Genomic DNA, 10,850 nt, shown 5'->3' with positions numbered 1-10,850 from the left:
TTTATAGACCCAGTGGAGGAGAGCTGGAGAGGGTACTGAGATTTCTGGGGTTGGTGAGTGTGTTTTTTTATTTTTATTTTTTATTTCACTATTCGTTTTTTTTTTTTTTTTTTTTCTTTTTTCATTTTATATTATTTACAATTTTAAAAGGCTTACAAACTCTAAAGTTCATAAATATAAAATTAAAAGAGGAAAATAAGGATGCATGTGACGAGGGGAGAGATAAAGATAAATGACAACTTAAAATGATACGTAATAATATCAATTTTTGACATAAAATTGCAAATACTATGAAATGAGAGTTCTGTAATATTTTATTTTAATTTTTAATTTTGTTTTTGTTCGGTTTACTACTCTGTATTCTAGATCTGCCACTTTTAAAACTTTTTAATAATATTTCTTATTTTGGTACTGATTTTTTGGACCAAAATTTTATGCAAATATAAAAATAGAAATTGAATAAAAATAATAAAAAAAAATGAATATATGGATCTGAATGTGTAGACGCGCGTGACATGCGCGTGTGCTTGTCGTCAGTGTGGAGTAGTGGTTGGGATTATGTGAAAGGATGGAGAGTGGGTCCCATAAATAGAGTGAGATGGGTAATTTGAGGTTTGCTAATTGCTATGCTCTCGGTGCGCACAATTTGTTTCATTTTGTAAAGTAATTCGTTCCACGTGTATAAGCGTCGGTACATTTGTGGTTATTTATACACTCCTATGTACAATGGAATAGCCTGTAGTTCATGGATTTTTTGCAAAAGTTTGATTTGCAAACTTGATTAGGATTTAGGGGTATACAAAGTTTGGTCTAAAATGCACCAAATCGTAAATTAAACTGTATTTTAAATAGTTTAGCTTGATTTATCGTTTTAAAATATAATTTGGCTTGAAAAAATTTTCAAAGTGCAATATATTGTTTAGTTTGATTATACAATGACGGATTTTGGGCAAAAAGTTGGGGACAAGATTTGATCATCAACCTTTTGCTTAAAAATAGAAGTACTTAATCACTACTCTCTTTGTTCCCTTATTTTCTTATGTTTTTGTTTAATGTGTTTCCTTTTATTCTTTACATTTAATATCTTTTCTTTTTAGTGATAAATTTTGGACATAATTATCCTTGTTTTACATTTTTGATACTAACCGTCTTTACTTTTCCATGTGCTATTGTACTTTTTGTATTGTTTTAATGGTTTTGCAATACTCATTATTACTTTCTCTCTCATCTCTCCTCTATTTTCTTCACCCCAAATGTACAATTTCTTTTTCAATAGAAATTGTATTTTCAATCAATGAATTATTCCAATATACCTCTATTTTATACAAATTCTTAATAACCGCGCATATTTTCAAAAGTTAAAAACAAAAGAGAACGGAGGGAGTATGTCACAACTTTTTTATATATGTAATTATTAGGCAACTTATTACTTATAATCAACAATTCAAAAATATTTAGGGGGGCGAGCAAGAACAAAGATTCGCCTCAAGACGTATGTGATTTGTTTTGCTAATTTGTGTAGTTAGACTTTGATGCTACAAATTAATATATTGTTGAAACGCAAACCAAACGGCACCAAACCGTTTTAATACAGTTTGGTTTAGTTCGGTTTGACACGTAATATAGTTTGGTTTGGTTGAGTTTAATGTCAAACCGTATTTTAATGTTTAAGTTTAGATTACACCCCGAACCTCACTATACAGAACTACTAACACCTCTGTACTTGATAACATATACATCAAGCAATTTTGGTAATGAAAATAAGGAACTCACTTTTGTGACTTTGTGGTAACAAGTTTGAGCTTCATCATCTACGGGGGAAGGGGGAAGGGGGATTCTTTTATCTTCCCCTCTACTCTCAAGCATTGACACGTGTACATAGGTAGGTTGGTTAACATTGTAAGAGGTGTTAAATTAGTAGGATTCTTCTTCTTAACAAAAAAAAAAAAAAAAAAAGAATTGATAACTCATATGTGTGGGACTCATAACCATGAGATTGTGGGACCAAACACTTTGGGGTAGGGTTTTCCTTACCTTCCTCTCCACTCTTACAGGGTTTAGTTCGCTAACCCAGATTGGGTTAACTTGTGACAGGTTTCAACAGCACAGTAGGGACCTCCTCCTTATCTACCCAAAAAAATAAGTATCTGATAACGCATATTTAACCAAATATATACAGAGTATTTATTAATTTTGCATTAAAAATAAATTTTTAATATTTACGAATACAGTATTTCGATCTACACTTCCTCTAAATGGAATATTATACACTGTTCACTCCGTTTGATTAAATATTAAAAAGTTGATATTGTGAAAATTTATATCAATACCTGTTTAACAACATGTTTCATTTTCGTTTAAAAAAAAAACATATTTCATAATTAAATTTTTTTTTTCATAAGTTTTTTAAAATCTATGGTCAAAGTTAGAACGTGAATAGTGAAAAAAAAAATCCAACTTGTCAGTTATTTTGCGACGGAGACAACTCTCTAATATGACAACTAAATATAAACCGATGGATCATTATCATAGACTAAGGCCCTGTTATCTTCAGCTTGTATTTGCTAAACTTAAATTATTTTAGTTGAATTTAAATTATTTTTACTAAACTAAAATTAATCTTACAAAACTTAAATTATTTTTACTGATTCACTATTATATATCTTTTTTATAAAGTTACTCATTTTTTTTTAATACATTTTTTTTTACTCAACTTGACTTATTTTTGTTGAACATAAATTATTATTATCGAACTAAAATTATTTTTTTACTAAATATTATTTATTTTAAGGTGAAAAGAACAGTGCTTAAAAAATGTGCATAAAATGGGTACTACTTAGAACTTGTCCAGTTAATATGAAATAAGGTATTCTAATTAGATTTCAATAAGGTCTAATTCAAGGTATGTTCTATTCACCTGATTTTCACTGATATGAACTTATCTGAACCTATTGGACCTTATTAAAACTCATTTTAGTTGTAATTTGTACTCAGGTAACCCTTATCAGAACTTATAAACCTGAACTGAACTCATTTGAACTTATTACACCTGAAACAAGCGAAAATAAGGTGAACAGAACTGGCCCTCAGTCTAATATGAATTTTTCTAATTTGGTCTAGTTATGAAGTGCTACATTTTGTCTAAACTTTAACTTATTTCTACACTAATGTATCAAAATAAACATAGTCAATTAAGATGTTGTAAGATATATTCGTCTCACTGTGTACTTTTTAAATACAAAGTATGTAAAATCCACAAGTTTTATTCATATGCAATTGAAGACATTTAACAATAAGTAAACGAAATTTAAAATATTTATATGATTTACCTAAATAATTTCTCATTTAATTTGATCTGTTTCGTTCTGACAAAAAAATGTAATAAGTTTTTTATTGTTTGAAGAGAACAAGTCTATGAAAATTACTTACTTGCTTCGTTCCACAGATATTACACCATATTGAATTTTACGCTTGTCAACACACAACTTTGATCAACTATATATTGTTAATTAAACACTTTTTTTTAGGGGAATGTTAATTGAACACTTGATAACTTAAAATTATAAAAACTTGATATTTTAAAAGTATAAATTGAGACGATTCTAACAAGATCTCACATAACTATATGATTCATTGCACTTAAATCGCAATAGATAGTTAAAGGAAAGCACATATGTAAATCCCTACCTTATTTAAAAGTTTGAGAAAACTCTTTTTAAAAGTATTTGGACAATTATATCTTCTAAGTTGTTTATTTACTTATTTGCCCTCGTTAATGTTAAATACCTTTTTTTTCTAAACTTTTTATATCCTCTAAATTGTTTATTTACTTATTTTCCCTCATTAATGTTGAATACCTTTTTTTTTTTCCTTTCCTTTTTTTTAAGAATAATATGTAGACTTTTATACCAATATTTCTTAACATATTATCCCTTATTAATGCTACCAACTACTAAACTTGTGATACAAGATCAAACTGAAAGAGCTTTTCGAACATCGTGCGCATTAGACACTACTCTAGTAGTGTAAAGGTTAATAGAGTGAAATTTACGAGAAGATATTCTAGGAATAATAGAGGAAGAGTAAAAAGTTTGGCTAATAAAATTGACTGATATTAAAAAAAAAAAAAAAAAAAAGTAAACGAAACGTAGATTGAAGTTTACCAAAACTTAGAGAAGATATTTAGGGAGAATTGACGAGTTGTTAATTATGATGGCACTCAAAAGACAACTTATAAGAGTTGGTGGCTGCAGGCTTGGTTGGTGAACGATTAGTACGTGCGTAGCATTCTTTCATGTGATTGCCATTTGTTTCATAATAGGTAGCCACTTTACATCCAACGTAAGCTCGTCTAACAAGTATTCGTATTACAAATAAAATAAAATAGAATAAATTTATATTAGAATATTGTTTGATTAATTCTTATGGTTTTCAAGAATTTCAACCCTCGACATTGATCATAAATACATTCATAATACGTGTGAATTTAATTATTATTTACATAATTGAAAATGTCATAAAATTATTATTGTTTTTCATATGCGTTTTTTGACTTATATATTTGATTACTGCGGTTTTTTGTTTACTTTGACTTAATACTAGAGTTGTTAATTTAAACATATTTACATAATAAAAGTGTAAATATTTGTAACATTTTGATTTTTACACTGTTAATACAATATATAAAAATCTAACATTATAAAATATGAAATACAATAAATGTTGTTAAAGATGTATGTAATCTTGATGTACTACGTATAATTGTTAAAATCAAATATTTATGCATGTGTTTTTGTCCAAAAAAGGACAATAATTGTATATTTTTAGGATTAAGCTTGTGTAATGTGTATAAGTGTGTCAATAATATTAATATTTTAACACAAAAATAATTGATCCAATACATTTGTTGAAAATAATAAGAAGTCAATCATGTACAAAGATTATAATTCGATACGAAGAGAGGGTAGGTAAGGTTGGTGACGAAAATACTTTACGCCTTTCATTATATTCTATTAATATCTAAGTGTAAACACTTTAAAAGAGCACTAGTGTGATAGCTCGCATCTGAACCCACTCTCCTCCTTGCGTTTCTTGTTCTTCAATAATACAAATACTTTGTGTATTCTTTTGAAACAAAGAATAAAACAAGTAAATGTAACATTCCAATTGGCATGGCTAGCTTACATCTAAATTACGAAGTATTTTTTAGGGATTTTATGCATCATACCGCTATAATATTGGGTTTTTTGGAAGTTACATGTTTTACTCTGCTTTCTTGCACCCAAAAAATGACAATCCCACCTTGTGTGATTGACGAGTCATCGTTCGAGCGGTGGAGGAGATCGATCAAGCCTACGACGAAGGTAATGCTGATTTTGCTTAATTGTGATTGGGCATTCTTTTTGTCATTTTTTCTATTGATTTGAGGTAATGTGGCAGGAAATTAGATGCGTGTGTATGAATTAAAATGCTATTTTGGGAGGTGAGTTTTTATTGAGAATTCATAATAATTAAATGCTCTACAATATTACTCCATCTATCATTTTAAAAATTGTGATCTTTTAACTATCTATTCCCTCCGTATTTAATAAGTGAAATGTTTTACATTTTTGCACTATTCATTTAATTTATTTTGACTAATTTTTGTAATTTATACATACATAATAAATACAGTCTTGTGGGTAGTTATTGTAAACATCTCAGTCAATAGTTTAATAATATTCAATTGTTATAATTTTTACTTATTAATAAAAGACATTATCAATCAAAGTATTTCATTGACATACGTGCACCAAAAAAAAAAAACGTTTCATTTATTTAAATACGGAGGGAGTACCAATGAGTCTTTTCAATTTTCACATGTCTAACTTGACTCGTTATTGTAAATATCAAAAAATGTATCTCCAGATAAAGCCCGACGACGAAACAATCTCCACTACCTAATTTGGTCCAGATCGTGTGATGGATTGAAATATTACTTAAATAGTCCTTTTATCAATCCTAGTCCACTATCATTTCCTAATCTATTTTAGCCATTTCCATAACCCAAACACTTTTCTATTCTAAAATCCACAAACCTTAGCCCGATTTTCTATTCTAATAACTGTAGCCCGCAACTGAGATAATCTGATTTTTGTGCCTCACAATTTTTATGCAAACCCTACATGGTTGGCTAACGCCAGAAATAAGCTTTCCAATTATATATCATGAGCCCAATTCCTGTTTAAAACGAAAGAGATATGAACAAATACTAAACTTAGTTCAAAACCAACACATTTGCAATATTTTGGCTATATCATAAGATCTAGAAATGATATTAACTTGATTCTAATTGGTTGGAAAGTATATTTATAGAGCTTTCCAACGGTATATTATTTGTCTTATTCCAAGTTCGGAATCAAAATTACAATTAAAACAAAAACAGACAAAATCTAAAAAAGTGTCACGCGCGCCACGCCAAATTTAGCGTGACATAGAAATTGTCCGTGTCACTCCAATTCCAGCGTGGCACACCATTTTGTATTACGTCGCGGTGCATCTTCATGTGTTGCAGCGCACTTCCAACTTTTATTATTCTTTTCTGCTTCTCGTTTATAATTGCTGACCTATTTTCTTATATTCACAACAGGAATTGAATCCGACGACTAGTTTCCAATTCCAAGTGACTTAAAAGCTTAGACATGAAGCTTCGACGTACAAATTCTATTGTTCTTAGCTTTATTTCTAATCTTATTTAAGTAATTCGAAGTCCATAACAAGATCGGAAGGTTCTACCTTTAGACCAGGCATGAAGGTATAATCTAAGAGATTGTTATATACACCTGGGTGCAAGGTACACCCAAGAGCATTTTGTTCTCATTTTTCGTTAATTTTTTGCAAATTTTAAGCTCAAACCGGATCCAAAGGGAAAAAATGACCCCCCCTAAACCTCTAAAAAACATGTTATTAACGGATTTGGTGGTGAAATCTAAATTTTTCGTCTTTTTTGGGTGGTATTTTAAAATAATTGTTTTTGGGATGATATTATCAATAAGTGGGTTATTTGTGGGTGGTAAAATACAAAATTTCTATATAATTATTAGAATCTTTAGAATTTCAATTTAATAAAAAGTAATTTTAACTCAACAAAAGTAAGATGAAGGGAAAATGATCTCAAGTATAAATATTTATTCTACCCAGGCCAGCAAACAATGGGGCAAGCATCAGTTAAGGGCTCTTTTTCCCCGATAACGTCACAAGCCAAATTATGGGCATTTTGCTACCGGGAAACCCCATGTTAGACACTCTGGTATGGGACCTCACTACGTTTGGAATATTTCACTTAAGTCAACTATTTGAGCACTTAAACTCAGTCTCGAAGATAGTAAGTGGCCTTAACATTGGATCTGGAAAATAGATATCCCTTCAATTTTCCAAATTTTTTATGGAAAGATTTTCATACCAGCTTAGGAGTTAGAGATACACTTTACAAAAGAAACATTGTCTCTTTAAATACTACTAGCCCCCTTTGTAATCATCAAAATGAAACAATTGATCAACTCTTCCTAAATTGTATAAGAATTAGAGAAATTTTGAACCACTTATACTAAGAAATTGTTAAATTGTACAACGTCTTTATTAAATTTAACCAAAACATTGATATTAATATACCTATTAAGAAAACACCCAAACATTTTAAGGAAATTTATTCTTCTAATTTGGAGTATATGGAAATAGTACGTAGAATGCTATTCTATTTTGCAATGAGACCTTTAACATGTTTAGGATTAACAGATTTTTCACCATATACCATTGAGTTAATGCATAATTCACCATATACCACACAAAACTTTCTAATACACCAAATACCACTGAGTTAATGTAGATTAACACAAAATGCCTTTTTTTGGTAACTGTCGTTAGTCTGTCGTTAACGCCGTTAGTAATTAAGGTTAATTGTGACACGTGGCTGTCACTTATTGGCTCTTATTAATAATAATTAACTAATTACTTAAATAAAGGATTAAAAAACTTAAAAAAAAAAACCCACCACCCATATCCACCGCCCTCCCACCCCATCTAGCCCCAACTGCTCCCCACCAAGCCTAGCCTGCCCCCAACCCCGTCGGCACCGCCACCTGAATTGAAGTCCCCATCACTCTCTCCTTTTTCCTCACCTCACCACTAAGCCACCACCTGAGACTGTCGCCAGCACAACCTTCTCAATTTTCATCGGCGACACTCAGATCACTGTCTTCTTCATTTGAACTCATGAAACCCTCTGTCATCTTTGCAATCTCTGGTTAGTTAAGGGGTGGATTGGGAATTCGGGTCATGTAAGGGGTGGAGTTGAGGATTAGGGTCAAGTAAGGGGAGGGGTTAGAGGTGGGGGATGGTTTTCGGGGAAGGGGAGTAGGAGTGGGATGGTTGCTGGCGTCAGGAGAAGGGGTCGAGAATGTCGCCGGCGGGGAAATTGGGAATTGGGTTAGAGAATCGGGAATTGAGAAATCAAGAATTGGGGAATCGGGGAAGCTTCCGGCGAGAGAGGGGTTACATGTGGGGGATGGTTTTCGGGGAAGGGGAGTAGGAGTGGGATGGTCGCCGACGTCGTGGGAAGGGGTTCGAGAATGTCGCCGGCGGGGGGGAAGGGGTGTGGTCGCCGGCTAGCTAGCCGGGGGTGGGGGTCGGGGTTGGGCTGGGGGCGGCGGTGGCTAAGTTGGTGGTGTTTAATTTTTATTTTATTTTTTAAATTAATTTTTCTAAAGTTAATTAATTAAATAAATAATATTAATAAGAACCAATTACAAGCTGCCACGTGGCATAATTAACGTTAATGACTAACTGAGTTAACGGAAAGGGCATGTTGTGACATTTACCAAAATCTCAGTGGTATTTAGTGTATTAGAAAGTTTCATGTGGTATACGGTGAATTATGCATTAACTCAGTGGTATATGATGAAAAATCCGTAGGATTAAATTACCATCGATCGAAATCTTGCATTAATGAGTGACACCTAAGAAGTTTCATATATATTTTTTCCTCAATGAGATCTCCCATTCTAAGATCTCATAACCATCCTCCTCTTACTCACTTTCCATTATCCGTCGTTATATATGGAAGACCTCCTCCTAATAACTTCTTCAAACTCAAATTCGACAATTCAGTTTGCAACAACTTAGCAACAACACTAGCAACACCAAAGCATTCATAACAGAAGCTATAACTCTTTATAAAGGAGTTCAACTAAAAATCTTCAATGCGGCCATCAAACATTCAAATTGAAGGTGATAAACTTTAGTCATCAACTCAATAAAAGGCATTTGGGCAGTCCTTTGGCATATCGAGTAGTATATTACGTGGCATTGAATATGCTCGTTCTCTCCTCACTTTGTTTACAATTGAAATATCTCGCAGATGAAGTTATCAAGATCGAGATTCTAAGGGTGTGTTCTATTCACCTGATTTTAACTTATCTGAACTTTATTGAGCTTCTCTGAATTTATTGAAATTTATTTTAATTGTAATTTGAACTTGGGTAACTGTAACACCCTAGAAATTTCCTTCCGTTGAAATACATGTTTTACCCTTTTAAAATACGAAGTAGGAAATAACTAAGATATTACCGTCACCGTGATCACGGTTAAGACTTTTATTAAAGACACACAGTGGAAGACATTTTAAACATCTTTCAAAATAAAACAAAGTCCAATAGTTAAACCAAACAAAGGTAAAGTCAATATTCAAAGCAAATAAATAAACCATTCATATCCTATAAAATTAGAACAAGATTTGCTCTTCGCTCAAACCCCAACATGAATATGCTGCATCACCTAAAAAGTGTAACACCCCAGGTCAACATTAGCTCACTGGTAGATATTGTCCTCTCTAGGTCTAGCCTGTATGGATTTGCTTTGGTGTGGACAAGAAGTCCTACCCAAAATGCCTCTACTAGGTTGTAGTATCAACCCCCATATAAGGAAGACTTCGTTATCTTCAACTTTCGACGTGGGAGTGCCATAGATACCTTATTATTTTTACATTTTGTAGATAAATAATGTTGTTTAAAAATTAATGTGCAAAGCAAGGTACAAGGTTACCATTGAAAATGGTCTAAGGTTCGAACTTTGTTACTTATGTTTGCACCCACAGGCCATGACCCCTCTAGGTCTCTAGTGTTCAAACATTGGCGAATCATAATGCATAAAACTTTTAATTTGAAGATGCTAATATTATGATTTAACATTTGAATAAAATTAAAACTAATAATCCACCTTTGACTCATCTTCTCAAAGTACTATCACCTTTTAAAATTCTGAAAATAATCCCATCTTATTACTCCATCTTTTCAAAACAAACCTTTCTACTTACAACTAGTTCAAAAGGTATTTTTTTATTTTTTTCATTTCTTTAATCTCTCTCTTCCCACCTTATCCTCTTCTCTAAAGGCAACCCCTCCATCACCACCGTGGGTACCACCCCTCACGACCTCAACCCCACCACACCCTCGTCACGCACCCCCTTCCACCTGACGCTATACCATCGGACTGAAACCCCATCCCACAAGACCGAGATCCCACCTCACCTCGAAACCCACCACATCGAACCAAAACCCCGCCCGCACCGGACCTAAATCCCAACCGAAACCCGCCGCATCCGGCAAATACCCTACTTCACCTCAAAGCAAGAAAGTCGGTATTCAATCTTTGTTGCAATAATAGCAACATCAGTTGCTTGTCAGAAAGAATAGAAAAAAAAAAAAAAAAAGAGGAGAGAGAAAAAAATTGGGTTCAACTTTGAATAGTAGTGGAAGTAGCTAGTAATTGTGATTTTTCATTCAAAGCTTTGTTTATCGGTGATGATGGAGTTGACA

General features: G+C 32.4%; 1 long non-coding RNA gene across 2 annotated transcripts; it reads left to right on the top strand.

The window, feature by feature from the left end:
• Window positions 1–5,061: 5,061 nt before the first annotated feature.
• Window positions 5,062–8,052, top strand: LOC110683169. 2 transcript variants are annotated; one of them, XR_002503568.1, is made up of 2 exons: window positions 5,062–5,363; window positions 6,629–8,052. It is a non-coding gene; the product is annotated as an uncharacterized LOC110683169 (long non-coding RNA). The 2 variants fall into 2 exon arrangements; XR_002503567.1 differs by having other exon boundaries at window positions 5,062–5,482.
• The last annotated feature ends 2,798 nt before the right edge of the window (window positions 8,053–10,850 follow it).

The sequence above is a fragment of the Chenopodium quinoa genome, unplaced genomic scaffold (genome assembly GCF_001683475.1).
Source record: "Chenopodium quinoa cultivar QQ74 unplaced genomic scaffold, ASM168347v1, whole genome shotgun sequence".
Taxonomy (NCBI): domain Eukaryota; kingdom Viridiplantae; phylum Streptophyta; class Magnoliopsida; order Caryophyllales; family Amaranthaceae; genus Chenopodium; species Chenopodium quinoa.
The sequence above is the reverse complement of the archived record's forward strand: the minus strand, read 5'-3'. Positions and strand labels throughout refer to the sequence as shown.